This window comes from Tenrec ecaudatus, chromosome 5 (genome assembly GCF_050624435.1).
Source record: "Tenrec ecaudatus isolate mTenEca1 chromosome 5, mTenEca1.hap1, whole genome shotgun sequence".
Taxonomy (NCBI): Eukaryota; Metazoa; Chordata; class Mammalia; order Afrosoricida; family Tenrecidae; genus Tenrec; species Tenrec ecaudatus.
In genome coordinates, this window is record NC_134534.1 from 103,368,236 (window position 1) to 103,386,027 (window position 17,792).

Below are 17,792 nucleotides of genomic sequence, written 5' to 3' on the forward strand. Positions count from 1 at the left end.
ATTGTTTCCCTCACCTGGATGATGTGTCTTTTTCTTGGTCTTGTCTTGTCTTCATAAATGTTCTCATTAAATTAAAATTTGAGCAATGTGGTCTCTTTTGTAGCCTAAAACAAGGTGATTACTTTTTTGTATCATTGGCATGAGGAATAGTCAACAGAATCAGAATAAAATAAGAAATGAGCAGTGTATACTGTTTTTCAGTAACAGCTTCTTTTAAATCCCTAAGAGATTTTGCCGCTCTAAGTAGTTCGGAAACAGGGCAAACCTGCATCTTGCAAACCACGTCACATTGTGGCGACCTTCAAAGCAATTCCATCCTGTCCTAGGCGGTCACTATGAGCCGAATGGACTAGATTGCTGTGAGTTTGAGCTGATTTAGTACAGAAGCCGCATCAATTCTGCGCCTGCGCAAACCAACCTACCTGCGAGGTCCCGCCCAGGTCCCGTAATTGGCGCCCCGAAAGGAGGGCGTGGCCACGATGACAGCGGGGCCGGGCGCGCGTGGATGACGTCACTCGGCGCGTGCCTGGGTAGCCCGTAGTAACCGGGCATCTGCGGAAGTGGAGACCCGTGGGCAGGCGGCTGTTACAGGTAACCTGTGCGTTCCCTGTTGAGTCCATCCTTCCCCCCGGCCTTGGGATGGCGGCGGCGACAGCCACATCCCGTTCTGAAGGCGCGGGGAGCCAGCTCCTATTCCCCTCGTTGGTCGCTTTCTGGGGACCCCACGTCTTCTTCGTCCTCCCAGCCCCTTCTAGGTTCTGGGTGAGCAACCACTTCTTCCTCCGAGCTCCGGGGAGCACTGGCCTTGATGCTTGCTTCTTTTTCAGGCGACACAGACCCTTCGCCTCTTTCCTCTGTTGCCTACAGGCCCTCTTCACCCTTCCTCTGCGCTTCTAGTCCCGGAAGGCTCATCCCCAGTCCTGTCCAAGGACAGAACACTTTCCAATTCCGTTCATTTCCACGTGTAGTGAAATCCATTTCTCCCCGTTCCTGGAGGACCTTTACTGAGAGCATCGAGTTTTGAGTTTAAGTGTTATGAAAGAACATTGGTTCTTTATCGGTTTTGCTCTTTACTGCATGAAGGGGGACAGTGGGCAGTGACATGAAAGTCTGCGGGGATCATAACGGATGCCCTTGGGAGCAAGCAATTGTTTCAGTGCAGGGAGCAATCACAATGTTTCATTAAAATGCCCCTAGACCCTGGGTTTTAAAATCTTTTTTCTAGTAATGAGGACATTTTCCACGCAACGTAGCTCATTACCCATCAAAACAAACAAGTAGTGGAACCCTCTAGGACTATTTAGACCGTTTAAACCACAGGCTTCATATCGTTGGCCCGACAGGTTATTACGAAACCAGCCAGAAGCATAGCTGCTGAGAGATGCATGTGGGCGAACAAGCCGAGTTTTGAATCTTTGATCTTACTGCTGGCGTCGCTTTGAATGTCTTGCACTTTTAGGGTGTTCTTTTTTAAAAAAATAAAGTGCAATATGCTTCATATAATTCTGTGAAGCCAGTGGCTTCCAAATTGGTGATCTTTTTTCTTCCAATATGCTGACACAGTGGTGAAGCGCTCAGCTTTATTCAAAAGGTTGCAAGGTCGCTGGTTCTAACACAGCTGCTCTTCTGGAGAAAGCTGTGGCAACCTACTTCCATAAAGATTACGTATAAATAGCAATATATAATATATTAAGGGTTTGCGAGGGTGGTTGGATGGCAGGGTAGGGGGAGGAATAGAAAAAAGGAACTGATATCAAGGGGCTCAAGAAGAAATAAATTGTTTTGAAATTGTTGATGGAAATGTTTGTACATATCTGCTTAATATAATGGATGTATGGACTGTTATATGTAAAACCCTCAATAAATAATTTATTAATAAATTTTTGTAAAGATTACAGTGTTGACAACTTTGGGAAAGGACAGGGTCTCAATGATTCAGAGTTGACGCAATGGCAGTTTTTATTTGTGTGTTTAAGTGGAATAAGGCTAGGGAAATAATACTTGTTGCTGATTGAGCTCTGAGGCTTTGTGCTCCTGTAAAGATTAGAGCCTTATTAACCCACAGGGGACAATTGTACTCTGTTCTGTGGGCTCATCATGAGTCAGAATCGACTCGATGGCAGTGAGTGAGTTTGTTGAAATCTCCTGTTTCCCAGGCACTATGGTCAACACTTTGCATAATATTCTTATTAATTTGTATAAAGACCCTGTCAGTCAGGAATTGTCTCCAATGTACAGAGAAGGAAATGAGGTGGTGGTTGTTATCTTTGTTATTGTTAGGTGTTGAGTAGATTCCAATTCATAGCTACCCAATGTATGACAGAACAAAATATTTCCTGGTCCTGCACCATCCTCAGAATTGTTCCTATGTTTGAGCTCATTGTTGTAGTCACTGTGTCATTCCATCTTGCCAAGGGCCTTCCTGTTTTCTGCTACCCCTACTTTACCAAGCATGATGTCCTTCTTTAAAGCCTGGTCTCTCCTGACAACATATCCAAAGTCCACGAGACAAAGTCTCACCATCCTTACTCCTAAGGATTAGTCTGCCTGTACTTCTTCCAAGACAGATTTGCTTGTTTTCTTGGCAGTTCATGGTACTCTCAATATTCTTTGTCAGCACCATAATTAAAATTCATAGATGCTTCTGTCTTCCCTATTCAGTGTCCAGCATTCACCATGGTCTTGTGCAGCAGATTGACCCAATGCACTCCATCATTTGATCTCTTGGCTGCTGCTTTGATGGGCATTGATTAAAGCAAGACACACATTTTTGACAACTTTTAATCTTTTCTGCATTTATCAATGGAACTCTTGGTCCAGTGGTGAGGATTCTGCTCTTCTTTAGATTGAGTTGTAATCCATACTGAAGGCTGCTGCAATCCTTGATCTTCATCAGCAAGTGTTTCAAGTGCTTCCTCTTCACTTTCAGCAAGTAAGGTTGTGCCATTTGCATATTACAGGTTGTTAATAAGCCTTCCTCCAAACCGAATACTACATTCTTCTTCATAGAATTCAGCTTCTCTGATGATTTGCTCAGCATACAGATTGAACAAGTATGGTGGATGAGCGGATACCACCCTGAGAATGACTTGCTAAGTCATTTCCAGTGATGCATATTCTTTAAGCACTTGCTGAGCCAAGATTTAAATCCAGGTCTGTGGGTGACTTTTTAAAAATACTGTATTTATGAACAAATTCTGTGCCTTTTACAACAGTCATACATAATCCTGTGAGTTTGTTCACTCGTCTATCCAAATTCTAATATACCTGTTATTCAAACACTGGGAAGCTTAATTTGTGTCCCTCACCCCCTGCCACCCCACACTATACTTGTCATTGAAAAGGAGACAAATGACAAGAAAAGTTATGTATTAAATCCCTTCTGATTATAGTTCTAATGGAATGAGGAACTCTGAATAGTTGAGAGTCAGCTTTTTTAGAAATGAAAATTATATTGATTATTTTATATGAAAATTTAAAACATGTACGAAACAATTATTTGCCTTCCTTAACCCAGTATAATGAACAGATTCTAACCTTCTCTTAAGGAGCCCTTGCTGTGCTGTGGGTTAGGCGCAGTCAGCAATCCCAACTGCTCCCGTGAAGTTAGAATCTCGGACATTCTGTATGGTCTCTATGAGCCAGAACTGACTGGATGGTAATGTGCTTTGTAGTTTTTGTGGTCCATTCCTCAATGCCACCAAGAGATAGCAAAGCTTAGCCATGAAAAGCAGGCACTATAGAATCAGGCTCAAATCCCAGTTCTGTCACTTATTAGTACAGTAAATCTGTCACATTAATTAATCCCTCAAAACCTCAGTTTCCTCATTTGTAAAGAGTACTCACCTTAGAGGATTTCTGTGAATCTAAAAAGAGTTAATGCCAGGCAGGTTGTAAGAGCCATATAAGTATTTATAGATATTATTATTATTGTTTTTCCCGTAGATTCTTTGAAATTTTCATTCTAGTTCTTTGAAAATTGTAGCTTGTTGAATGTTTACAATCAACATTTTTAAGTGTAGGCAGGCCTTGTTTGCGCCTCACAAATGTATTTCTTTTTTACAAACTGAAGGTTTGTGGCAAGTCTTTTTGTCATGATTTTGTCCATCAGCATCTGCCCACTCCATGTCTCTTAGTCACACTTTAATCATTTTCACAATATTTCACAATAGTCACAATATTTCAAACTTTTTCTGTTCAATCCATGCTCCAATCATTTCATATTGCACACCTAGTAGACTGTAGTGGGAGGGTAAGTGACTCGAGTTCCGGGTCACACACAGATTAATTTCAAATGAAACATGTTTATACATGTTTCTGCAATCTTTGGATGGCTTCAGACAAGTTCTCGTTGTGATATATTTGTCTTAGTCTCATTAGGGTACCTTGCCAAACAGGGTCCCATCAAAACAGTGGCTTCTCAGGGGATCTGTTGGTTAAATTCAAGGCACAGAGGTCAGTTCTAACAGTGGTCTCAGTCATTTTTTGGTGGGGAAGAGTCTAAAGAGGGTCATCTTGATAGATTATCTTGAAGGACACAGCCTAATCACTGGGGCTCATAGAAAAATTTTATGTTGATTGAAAATATCGTTGATTGATGAAACATACAACTTTCCTCTAGTTCCTAAATGTTTCCTCCTCTCCCACTATCATGATCCCAGTTCTACCTTACAAATCTGGCTAGATCAGAGGATGTACACTGGTACAGATAGAAACTGAAAACGCAGGGAATCCAGGGCGGATGATCCCTTCAGGACCAGTGGTGTGAGTGACGATACTGGAAGGGTAGAGGGAGGGTGGCTTGGAAAGGGGGAACCAATTACAGGGATCTACATGTGACCTCCTCCCTGGGGGACGGATAACAGAAAAGTGGGTGAAGGGAGACATCAGACAGGGCAAGATATGACAAAATAATAAATTATCAAGGGTTCATGAAAGAGGGGTGAGTGGGGAGGGAGGAGAAAAAATGAGGAGTTGATGCCAGGGGCCTAGGTGGAAAACAGATGTTTTGAGAATGATGAAGGCAATGAATGTACAAATGTGCTTTGCACAATTGATGTATGTATGGATTGTGATAAGAGTTGTATGAGCCCCTAATAAAACGATTAAAAAACAAAAAAATAGCGTTGATGAGTCAAAGGCAGTGAGTTTTTAAATATATATATATTTAAAATCATAACATGTATATATATATGTTATACTTTCTATAAAAGATACCAAAATGTAATGGTTTAAATGACACACATGTGTTATCTTACATTTCTGTTGGTTAGAAGCCTAAGATAATTTTGTTGGACTTAAAGATGTCAATGAGGTGAAGGCTTTAGAGTCCATTTCTTGGTTGATTTTTTAATTTGTTTTTACAGTCTCCAAAGGTCACCAGTGTTCATTGACTTATCACTCTTTTCTGCATCTTCAAAGTCAGAATGGGATGTTTAAAACCATAAGCCCAGTGCCATCAACTTGATTTCGGCTCATAGTCACCCTATGGGACTGAAGAGAACTGCCCTTTGGTTTTCTGAGGCGGTAAATCTTTATGAGAGTGGACGCCTCATCTTCCTTCTGTGGAGTGGCTAGTAGATTCAAACTGCTGGCCTTGTAGTTAGCAGCCTAAAGTATCATCCACTACACTACTCGATCCCCTTATTGGATGGTTAATCTTTCTCAAATTGCTTCACTCTGACTCTTCTCTGGCCTGCTTTTTTCATTTCTTTAACAATAAACTTGTTATGGTAAAATATACACATAAACAACAACCATAGGAAAGCAGCTTTGATGAAACAGAAAGCCAAATAAAAAGCTCCATGGACTATTTTCTTCCATCATGACACTGTGTTTGCGTATTGTTTGAGGTAACAAGGGCTGTCCTATGAGAATTCCCTTCAGAAACTGTCCCATTCACCCTGTAGCCCTGATCTAGCTTCTTCTGATTTTTTGTTCCCCAAATTCAACATTTAAAGGGAACATAATGAGTCCCTTGGGGACGCCAAATTTGCCATTATGTTACGATATAAATGGAAGAGCGCAGGATTCTTCATGGAGGAGTTAAGAGCTGGAAACCTCGCCATCAGAAGTATCGATGTGGACAGACAGAGGGTATGCTGAGAACAGTAGTGTCACATTTTCATACTTCTGGGTAATAAAGGTTTCTATTATTTTGTAGCAATACTTCTCGACTTACTCTTGTGGAGTGTAAACTTAACTTTTATATGCTCTGGAAAACCTAAAATTCTCTTTATTGTAATATTTCTTTATTTTGGAATGTCTATGGGTGCCATGAATCAGAATCAACTTGATGACAACAGCAACATTATTTCACGAGAGAATTACCTGAACTGAAGCACTTCATGCTAAGTCATGTGAATTTATTCAGTTAGCCCTTATAAAACTTCACACTCATTCATAGCATCTTTGCAATGCAATGTGATTTTCCTCAGGGTATTTGAAATGGAAATGTCAGGTTTTTTGTGTTATTAAATATATAAAATATGATTTTAAAATTTGTATTTGGGAGATTTTTCAGTGGCTCTGAAAAATCAGCTGATTTGCACATATGGTTTTGGTTCCCTCATCAGGTATATTGTTACACTCATTTATCATGGCTCTAATGGATGTCAACTTCCTTAAAACAAAACAGCATTGTGCACTGGCAACTCATACATGTATCTCCTCAGTACAATTATCTAAAACCTGTGCTTTCTTTTTCTTCTCCCTTCAAGATGTTAAAACAAAACAAATCAAATCCTATCAAGGACGTTGGGGGTTCCGTGGTAGATATGTTTTGCTTCCCACAGAGGGATTCCCAGGCTCTATCACTGACCAGTGCGCGGCAGGCAGGAGCAGCCACTGCCTGTTTGTCAGCAAAGGCTCGTGTGTGTGTGTGTGTGTGTGTGTGTGTGTGTGTGTTAGCTTCCCGGCTAACACATATAGCATGAAAGACCTGGTGAAAAATCAACTAATGAGAATCGTATGGATCACAAGCCAATGATGGTGATGGGCGCAGAACTAGGCAGCCTTGTTATGCAAGGAGACACTGAGTCAAGAGGCTGACCAGAGCAGCTAACAGCAAGAACCACTCTCAGCTAAGGTTTGTTATTGATTCCTATGGTGACCATAGCATGATGTGCTAAAACTTCCTGACACAGATAGATGCCATATTTTTAATATATATTGAATTATACTTATTCTCATTTCTTATAGCTAAAACTGTATATTTGGTGATGTGATTTGGTTGTAACCCTCTACCAGGGTGGGGACATCACCCTTGTTACGGAAATCTGAACAAATACCTGTTGGGTGGCACTGAGTCGGTGGTGACTCATAGGGACCTGTGGGTGGCGGTACAACCGTTCCATAGGGTTTGGGCCTACAATCTTCACAGCTGTCTGCTCCTAGTGACGTTCGTGACTCTCAGCATGGTTGATGGCTGACTCGAGCTACTTCTACCTCGGTGTTGCTTGATTCCTGAAGAAATGATTTTGAAATAGGTTTTTTAATATCCCTAATCAATTTCATTATGTGGTTTTATTTTTCTCTTTGCTTACATTTTACTTCTCTGACATTCCCAACTGAGAGCTTAGTTTTTGAAATTCATGGAAATCAGGATATGCTTGATATATTTTGGCAGCAAAGAGACACATTGGCCTGTTTCTTTTGGCACCAATAATAGCTTGTATATGTAGCAAGTGTGGCATATATTTGGGAGCTTGAACTGTCTGAGGAAGACTTGGTAGAAATAGAAATATAGAATGTTAAGGTCTCAAGGGGTCCTTAAAGATTTCTTTTACCCTTATTTTGGCAATTGGGAATATGAAGCCTAGGCTGATTTCTCCATAGCCATAACAGTTGAGGACATCAGAATAACATATTAGAATCCCCCTACCCCTACTTCTTAAAAGGATGCCAGTGTTCAGTACTCTCACAAACCATACCTCAGTGTGCTTGTGCAGCATCCCAACTTGTAAGCGGGGCCTCTAAGTGCTTTACTCATATGCATTTAATTCTTATACTAGTATATTCTGGTTGAGAGAGCAGGACCGGAATTAGACAATGAACTGATAAAATAGATTGATTGGACTTTGCGTTTGGTGATGCATTGGTGAGAGTGGGACATGGATGGTATCCTGCAGTTTTGCTCAGACAAGTTGGCAGACTATTATTCACGGAAGAAACATAATTAAAAGAGGTCAGGACTAGGCATATGAATTTGAAATGATTGGAGCATGGATTGAACAGAAAAAATGAGAAAGATTGGAGATAGACAGGAAAGCTCACATCTAAGGAGTGGAAAGGTGGCCAAGAGGGAGAAAGGTAAAAAGGAAATACTGTATAGAGAGGACGGTTGGCACATACCCAAAAGGAGAGAATTTCAGGAAGGAGGGACAGCCACTGGCATTCATGCTGCAAAAATGAATTACTCCAAGGGCCCATTTAGTTGGAGAGTTTGGAGGTCATTTGCCTCTCCTGTGGAGTTTTAGGGAGTCCTGGTGGCTTAGAGGGTTACAAGTTGAGCTGCTAACCACTGGCCAGTAGTTTAAAACCACCAGCCACTCCAAAGGAGAAAGATGAGGCTTTCTACTCCTATAAAGTAGAGGACACTCTACTCTAGGAAAGCTCTAGGACACTCTAGGAAAGCTCCTGAGGCCATTCTACTGTCTCCTATAGGGTCACTGTGAGTTAGAATCAACTTGATGGCAGTGGGTTGAGTTGAGTTTTTGACATAGTATAGATGTATGACGAGAATGAGTCTTAGAAGTGAACATAATGAGGTTTTGACTTGCTTCCTTTGGACACATCATTGGGAATGATTAAGGTCTAGAAAAGGACATGCTTGATAAAGTAGTGGTCAGTGGAAACTGAGACCCCCTAATGAGGTGGATGGTGAGGGAGATGCAGTAACCACAACAAGGGACTCGGTGACCTTGAAGATAGCATGGGGTTGGGTGAGGGTACTTCCTGTAGGCATGGGCTGACTCAGACAGCTAAGCACAACAACAAAGGACGTGGTTACTGCAGCTTTGTAAAGCAGAGTTAAGGGTAGGGAGAGAAGGCTTTTCCTTTAAGAAATTTGGCTGTGAGGGAGGAAAGTGATAAGGGAAAGGGAAGGAGAAATGAGGGAGAAGTTTGTTGCTGTTTTGACCCTTAGAAGAGATGAGAGCATTCCTTTATTTCTGGGGTCCAAGCAGCAGGGAGAAAGGGAGAAGGTGGAGGTAGAGGATCTAGTGGGCTGAATGAAGGCCCCAGAGGAGTCCAGAGAGATGATATCCAGAGCACAGGCCATGAGCAAGGTACGCCTGGAACGGAGGAGGGAGCCTTCTTCCATTCCCCTATTGGGGATGGGGAGAAGGGTGGATATAGAGGTAAATAAGTGTGTAGGTACTGGGAAAGGAATATGCGCGAGTTTTCTGGTTGTAGCAAAATTTCATCAGTGACGAAGCTAGATGTGCCGATTGAGTAATGGTAACGGGAAGGAGTGAGGATTTGAGGGGAGAGTCACTGCGGGAAAAGGAGAGAGGATAGCTAGAGAGAAGACAAGATCAGCTGCCTTCCTAGTAATGGTGAGGATCCCACTGAGGTTGGAATCTGTGAATTTGAAAGCTGATCCCTGATAAAGCATAAAGAGCAACTTCTGTCAAGATATATCCTAAGCTAGATGAAACTCTCAGAGTTAAATATGTGGGTGGTGAAGACAAAGATCATTCCCTCAATGGAGAGTGATAACCAATATTGCATAAGACTGATTTGTTTTGGTGTTTAGCATCCAGCACCTCAAAGGAGAAATGGGTTGCTTCCTCGAAACCATGAAAATGGACTGTCCTACTGCATATGGAATGTAGACCCCAAAGCAGGTGAGAAGACAACGTTAGAAGTTACTCTTTAGAAAGCAGCAGCCCGTGGCTATCCAGGAGCAGATGACGTGGGACAATCTATGATGCTCAGTCTGCACCCATGCTCAGAACCTGGACAAATCCAAGGCTCTCTGAGCAAATGGATGCCCTACGCCTTCATAACAAATCTGGATCGGGAACATTGGACTTGAAGTCTTTTCTTTTTTTTTTTAAAACATTTTATTAGGGGCTCATACAACTCTTATCACAATCCGTACATATACATACATCAATTGTATAAAGCACATCTGTACATTCTTTGCCCTAATCATTTTCTTTCTTTTTTCCCTCCTCTTTTCTTTTTTTACATTTTATTAGGGACTCATACAGCTCTTATCACAATCCATACATATACATACACCAATTGTATAAAGTACATCTGCACATTCCCTGCCCCAATCATTCTCAAAGCATTTGCTCTCCACTTAAGCCCTTTGCATCAGGTCCTCTGGTGGATGATACCTTCAGGACCAAGGGTGTGAGGGGTGATGCTGGGAGAGTGGAGGGTGAGTGGGTTGAAAAGGGGGAACTGATTACAAGGATCCACATGTGACCTCCTCCCTGGGAGGTGGACGGCAGAGAAGGGGGACAAGGGAGACTCTGGATAGGGCAAGATAGGACAAAATAACAATCTGTGGATTATCAAGGGCTCATGAGGGAGGGGGGGAGCGGGGAGGGAGGGGGAAAAAAGAAGTCTTTTCTAATGAGTGTATTTCAGGTTCTGGAAATCCCATGATAACAGTATATGCTTTGTTTAGTCATTCTCTTACAATGATTTATGAAAGTCAACCTAAGGCAAACTAATGTCCTGCAGTATTTGTAAAACATTACCAGTGTACCTGATGGTGTGGTGGTTATGAGTTGGGCTGCTATACGAAAGTTCTGCAGTTTAAAGCCACCAGATGCTCTGAGGGAGAAGCTCAAGAGGGAGCTTTCTACTCCCATAAAGAGCTACAATTTCAGAAACCCACAAAGTCAGTTTTAGCCTGCTGCCCTATAGGAGCACCGTGAGTCAGAATTGACTCTGGCAGAGAGTTTAGCAGTGTACTGCCAGCACTTAAAACTGATCTTAGATTCCTCCCATATTAGTAAGTGCTGTATTTTTTCTCTAGGTTTGAACATTGTCTGTAGCACTGCAATTTCAGTGTGTGTGCTGCTGAAGCGAGCACTATGCGTTTTCTTTAAGCGTGCATTTCTCATCCTATATACGATATGAAGAGCCCTGGCGGTGTGGCAGTTACGCACCTGCAGTTCGAAACTAGCAGCAGTTCTGTGGGAGAAAGACGAAACTTTTTTAAAAAAACAATTTATTAGGGGCTCATACAACTCTTATCACAATCCATACATATACATACATCAATTGTATAAAGCACATCCATACATTCCCTGCCCCAATCATTCTCAGAGCATTTGCTCTCCACTTAAGCCCTTTGCATCAGGTCCTCTTTTTTTCCCCTCCCTCCCCGCTCCCCCCTCCTTCATGTGCCCTTGGTAATTTATACATTGTTATTTTGTCATATCTTGCCCTATCCGGAGTCTCCCTTCCCCCCCTTCTCTGCCGTCCCTCTCCCAGGGAGGAGGTCACATGTGGATCCTTGTAATCAGTTCCCCCTTTCCAACCCACTCACCCTCCACTCTCCCAGCATCGCCCCTCACACCCTTGGTCCTGAAGGTATCATCCACCCTGGATTCCCTGTGCCTCCAGCCCTCATATGTACCAGTGTACAACCTCTGCCCTATCCAGCCCTGCAAGGTAGAATTCGGATCATGGTAGCTGGGGGGAGGAATCATCCAGGATCTGGGGGAAAGCTGTGTTCTTCATCGGTACTACCTCACACCCTAATTAACCCATCTCCTCTCCTAAATCCCTGTATGAGGGGATCTCCAGTGGCCGACACTTGGGCCTTGGGTCTCCACTCTGCACTTCCCCCTTCATTCAATATGGTATATATATACACACACACATATATACACATACATATACACACACATATACATATACACACATATAGAAAGACGAAACTTTTTACAGGTTCAGAAACCCAGAGGAACTGTTCTGCCCTGTCCTATAGGGTCTTGATGGGTTGGAATTGACTTGACGGCAGTGAAAGAGAGATTTAAGATAATGGGGTGTTTGAAGAAATAAATTATTCAATTACCTGTGAAATTCCCTAAATTAAGTTTCATTTGATGATTCCTAAATTGTCAGATGTTTGTTGTTAGTGTTGCTGAGTCAAGTTCAACCCCATGTGGCAGAGTAAAATTGCCCCATAATTTCTAGCTTGCAATCACTGGGGCAGGTGGCCGTGTCTTCCTCCCACATTGCTGCTTATTGGGTTTGCACTACCAGCCTTCAGTTAGCAGCCAAACGTAACTGTTATGCCCCCATTACACAGTCAAATTTATAAGACAGTCCAGCCCCCAAGAAAAGAAAATTAAGGTATTTGCGCTCCATAGGATTCATATGCTTACTTACTTTCCTTCCACCTGCTACTTAGTTTCTAGGACTTGGTTGCAATCTCTTGCCCTGAGAAGAAGGAACTTAACATCTGTTCAATTCACTGCTCAGAACCCAGTTAGAAAGCGCCTAGGATCGTATTTCATGCTTTGATGAGATGTATTCAAAAGCCATTTAGAGAGAACAGGGCACCCATCTGCACTATGTACATTCTGGACCGATCTCCAAATTCGGAAATCTGGTTAGGTTAAATATTTATTCCCACAGGACCAGATGGTAAATCTTGAAGTCTGAATGTCTCGGATATTTGTAGAGAATAGATGAGCTTGTGCTTGGCTTACTTTGGTGTTTAGAGAGGCAGGACGCTTTATGTAATTTCTATAGCCATAGCTCTGTGGGCTGAGCCCCAGAAAAACCCCTCGGTAGGAGGAGGAGCATGTCAGGTTTTCCAGCTGAAGAAAGTATAACTCGCTAAGGCAGGGTCCGGGGACCTCTCGCCTTTCCTACAGCTCTCCTGCCACAGGAAGTATATTTCCTACGGAGAAGGATGAGAGGGTGATGGTGCAGGGCAAGAAGTAGGGCTGCAGGTCATCCTGAGACCAGGAATTAAGGGAGGACTGAGAAGAGTATCTGTCCTTGGGAGTTACCCAGAAAGGATACATTTATCATCCAGACGGAAAGTTCTGAGTGATGAGAAAACTTCCTGCACCTACTGAGCAGCTAGAGGCCTTCTGGAGGATGCCTAAAGGAAGTGGGGAGAGCATTGGCCAGATGCAGGATTGTTTGTTTGTTTGTTTTTAGCATCATTGAATTCCTCCCACAAAAGCCAAACTTGTTGCCATTGAATCCATTCTGACCCAGGACAGTCCCGTGGCTTACAGAGCAAAGCTGCTCCATGGGCTTGTTGTCTGCCACCTTTGTGGAAGCACAGTCTCAGACCTTTGCTTCCACACCATTGTTCAGTGGGTTCAAACCACCAACCTTGAGGTTAGTAGGTGAGTGTGTGCCTTGGTGGCTCTTCAGTAGTACTGGGTAGAAGGCTGGAGTTCATTTAAGCCAATGGGTCCCTGGGGCAGCAGCAGTAGCACCACCTGGAACTTACTAGCCATGCACTTGGTGGGAGCCCCGTTTAAGTCTACGGTTTAACAAACTCTCCAAGCAATGCCACTGCCCGCTCAAGTTGGAGAAGTGCTGCCTAGCCAATTTAACAGCCCACGCCAGTTGTTGTAGCAAAGTCAGTGCGTTGAGAAAGAATGAGAGAAAAGTTGTTCCATGTGAGAAGAACTTCTAATTGTTATGCAGGGTGTCATGGTTTCTATAGAGTATGTTGTGTGTCCGATTAAAGGACAGAAAAGATGAGCTTTCCTGTAGCTAATGATTTTCTTTACAAGGAGGACACCCCCTTCTGTCCCATGGCTGCAATTCACTCACTCTCAACTCCCTGCCATCAAGTCAGTGCCGACTCATAATGACCCTATAGGACAGGGAAGAGCTGCCCCATAAGTTTCGGAGACAGTCACTCTTTGCAGGAGTAGAAAGCTGTGCCTTTCTCCTGCAGAGAGGCTGGTGTATTTGAACTGCTGAGCTGGCTGATTGCAGCCCAACACTTGGCCACTAGGGCACTGCAATTCATATTGCACTCTAAATCCTGCCAGTTTACGATGGCCAACAACATTGGACCTTGCCTCCTGTGAATCGCAAATATTTGTGTGTATTCCCCTGCTCATCCATTTTTGTACTTTAAAAATGCAGAATCCTTTGAGAATTCTGTTTTCATGGCTTCTTATTGACAAGGGTTATTTCAAGTGGCTTGGTGATGCCGAAGCATTAGGATACATACGAATTATCTGGGAAATGTAAAATATAGATTATTGGCTCCTCTCCCTGGGACCTCTGGCTCAGTAGATCTGGCATGGTATATAGGGACCTGAGTTTGTAACACATGATCCTCAGACCTTACTTTGAGAAACACTGCAGTGGATCTTAGAGGAGGTACTGGCCCATCTGATTATAAGTTTACTCTGGGGGAATTGTGAGATACAAATGGTTTCATTAAATTCTGAGCATAATATCCTCATGGCTATGAATCCTAATGCCTGGTCATGAAGACACCTGAAGGTTTCATTTTCACCGGGACACCACTCTTTGCGAAGGCCAGGACATCTTCCTAAGCTAGCTATCTTCCTGGAGCGCACTTCACCAGCCAAAGGGAACGCAGACCCATCAGACTCCATCATTCTGTAGTCCGACACTTCGTGTTTTCTGAATAATGACTGTGTAGGAAGCCGAACCGTATAGCTGTGGAGCTGTCTGTTGAAGGTCTACAGAGTAGGAAACAAACTTGAAAAAATACAGTGACAGGGTAACTTTGACACACACTGTCTTCAAGTCCTGCTGGAAGCCTGGCAGGCATCAAGAATGTGGAGCAAATACCATGGAAATGAGGCTTCAAGCTGAGCTCCATAGATTTAGTTGTTTTTACTGCTTAGGATTTAGAAGGAGAACAATGTCGCTTCCTGGAAAGTGGCTAATGAACAAAAATGGGGCAGGCAAGCAACGTTTCTCTTGGTTTTCCATTTTTCCTTTGTTCTCTTCAGGAGTTCTCCAGTTAACTGTCATTCTGTCTGTCTGCTGCTGCAGAGCTCAAGACTTCTTGGAACGATAAGAATAAAGACAGTGGTGCGTTCTTCTTTTCACCTCCTTGAAACTGTATATATCACAGGGCAGTCCAGGCGCTATCATATGGAACTCAGGTCCATAGGGTTTTATAGGGCAGTCCAGGCGCTATCATATGGAACTCAGGTCCATAGGGTTTTACAGGGCAGTCCAGGCGCTATCATATGGAACTCAGGTCCATAGGGTTTTATAGGGCAGTCCAGGCGCTATCATATGGAACTCAGGTCCATAGGGTTTTATAGGGCAGTCCAGGCGCTATCATATGGAACTCAGGTCCATAGGGTTTTATAGGGCAGTCCAGGCGCTATCATATGGAACTCAGGTCCATAGGGTTTTACAGGGCAGTCCAGGCGCTATCATATGGAACTCAGGTCCATAGGGTTTTATAGGGCAGTCCAGGCGCTATCATATGGAACTCAGGTCCATAGGGTTTTACAGGGCAGTCCAGGTGCTATCATATGGAACTCAGGTCCATAGGGTTTTATAGGGCAGTCCAGGCGCTATCATATGGAACTCAGGTCCATAGGGTTTTACAGGGCAGTCCAGGCGCTATCATATGGAACTCAGGTCCATAGGGTTTTATAGGGCAGTCCAGGCGCTATCATATGGAACTCAGGTCCATAGGGTTTTATAGGGCAGTCCAGGCGCTATCATATGGAACTCAGGTCCATAGGGTTTTATAGGGCAGTCCAGGCGCTATCATATGGAACTCAGGTCCATAGGGTTTTACAGGGCAGTCCAGGCGCTATCATATGGAACTCAGGTCCATAGGGTTTTATAGGGCAGTCCAGGCGCTATCATATGGAACTCAGGTCCATAGGGTTTTACAGGGCAGTCCAGGTGCTATCATATGGAACTCAGGTCCATAGGGTTTTACAGGGCAGTCCAGGCGCTATCATATGGAACTCAGGTCCATAGGGTTTTATAGGGCAGTCCAGGCGCTATCATATGGAACTCAGGTCCATAGCGTTTTATAGGGCAGTCCAGGCGCTATCATATGGAACTCAGGTCCATAGGGTTTTACAGGGCAGTCCAGGCGCTATCATATGGAACTCAGGTCCATAGGGTTTTATAGGGCAGTCCAGGCGCTATCATATGGAACTCAGGTCCATAGGGTTTTACAGGGCAGTCCAGGCGCTATCATATGGAACTCAGGTCCATAGGGTTTTATAGGGCAGTCCAGGCGCTATCATATGGAACTCAGGTCCATAGGGTTTTACAGGGCAGTCCAGGCGCTATCATATGGAACTCAGGTCCATATGGTTTTATAGGGCAGTCCAGGCGCTATCATATGGAACTCAGGTCCATAGGGTTTTATAGGGCAGTCCAGGCGCTATCATATGGAACTCAGGTCCATAGGGTTTTATAGGGCAGTCCAGGCGCTATCATATGGAACTCAGGTCCATAGGGTTTTATTGGCTGTAATCTTTACTGATGCAGATCCAGCTTATCACCAGACCTTCATGTTGTGGTTCCACAGGGTGGGTTTGAACTGCCAACCTTTCAGTTAGTAAGTAGTCAAGTGCAAACCGTTTTCCATTTGTGCTATTCAGGGACCAACAGAAGTTTCATCCTTACAATGGGGAAAGGGATGGGGGTTGAAATCTTCCAGTGCCTTTTTGTTGAGGGAGGAGGTTCGTCCAGTGACCTTCCCAGTCACGATTGGGGGAAAGCTTCTTAGGAAGTTGTTTCAAATTACTCATTGCATTCAGTTTTCAAAATGCCACCCAGCTGATTCTGATTCACTGAGAGCGTAGATAGGGTTTTCCAAGGCTCTGAATCTCTCTAGGCGCAGACAGTCTCACCTTTCTCCAGTGCATCAGATGATGGGTTCCAACTGCCTATTGTGTGGTTAACCGCCCATCCCACGCAGCAGGGTCATCCGACAGCTGGTCTGTTGTCCAGTGCTCTTTGAGAAGCACAGCGTGACAGGAGCACCTAGACGGTGCCACGCCATGACTCATGAATGTGCAGAGAAGCTCAAGCATCTCTGTCCTTTTAGGTGTTCATTTCCTGTACCATCCATTCTACCTCTCACATACTTTTTCCTGGCTAAGTGGCAGCCCTGTTGCCCCACTGAATATGTGCCATACTTCATGGAGTAAACTTCTAAATTCTAAACATTCGAATAACCGTACTGCTCAAAGAAACGTGTGTATATAGATAGGTAGCCAGAGACCGGAACCCAATCCCAACCCACTGCTGTTGAGTTGATTCTGGCTCGTAGCAACCAGATAGGACGGAGTAAAACAGCACACATGGTTTTTAAGGCTGTAAACCTTTCAGGAAGCAGACTGCCACATTTCCCCCCCCCCCCCCATGCGTTTGTATGTAAATAAATAGATATACTAGGGGGCTTTAAATAAGATTTATGGAATGATAGTGGAAAATTTCCACAAACACCTGAAGCCTCTTTGTTTAACAAACAACATAAAACAATCCACTTGTCTGCTTCTTGGCCATCCCAGGTGTTTAGGGTAGCATTGTGCTCCACAAGATTTTCATCGACTCTCGTCTTTCTTCCAGGGTGCTGCTGGGTGAGTTAACGTAGCTAGCCTTCAGGTTAGTGGCCGAGTTTTTAGTTGTTTTCACCCACAGTAAGTTTATGATAGTCCAGATATAGATATGTTCCCAGGCTAGGCTTTGAGCCAGTTTTTCTCAAATTGTGGGCAAGATGACTTCAAATGGTTTCTCAAGTCATATACAAGTTGATTCATAACCATCTTTTGTTTTATAAATAGTTAAGTACTTATGCATGGTAGAAAATATTA

The 17,792-nt window shown here is 43.5% G+C and overlaps 1 protein-coding gene across 2 annotated transcripts in view; it reads left to right on the forward strand.

Annotated features, from left to right (window-relative positions):
• Positions 1–520: 520 nt before the first annotated feature.
• The window catches only part of AOPEP (aminopeptidase O (putative)), a 502,851-nt gene continuing 485,579 nt past the window's right edge, over positions 521–17,792 (forward strand). For both annotated transcript variants that reach the window (XM_075549788.1, XM_075549790.1), the window contains exon 1: positions 521–591. The gene's annotated coding sequence lies outside the window, so the exon portion shown is untranslated. The remainder of the gene's footprint in view (positions 592–17,792) is intronic.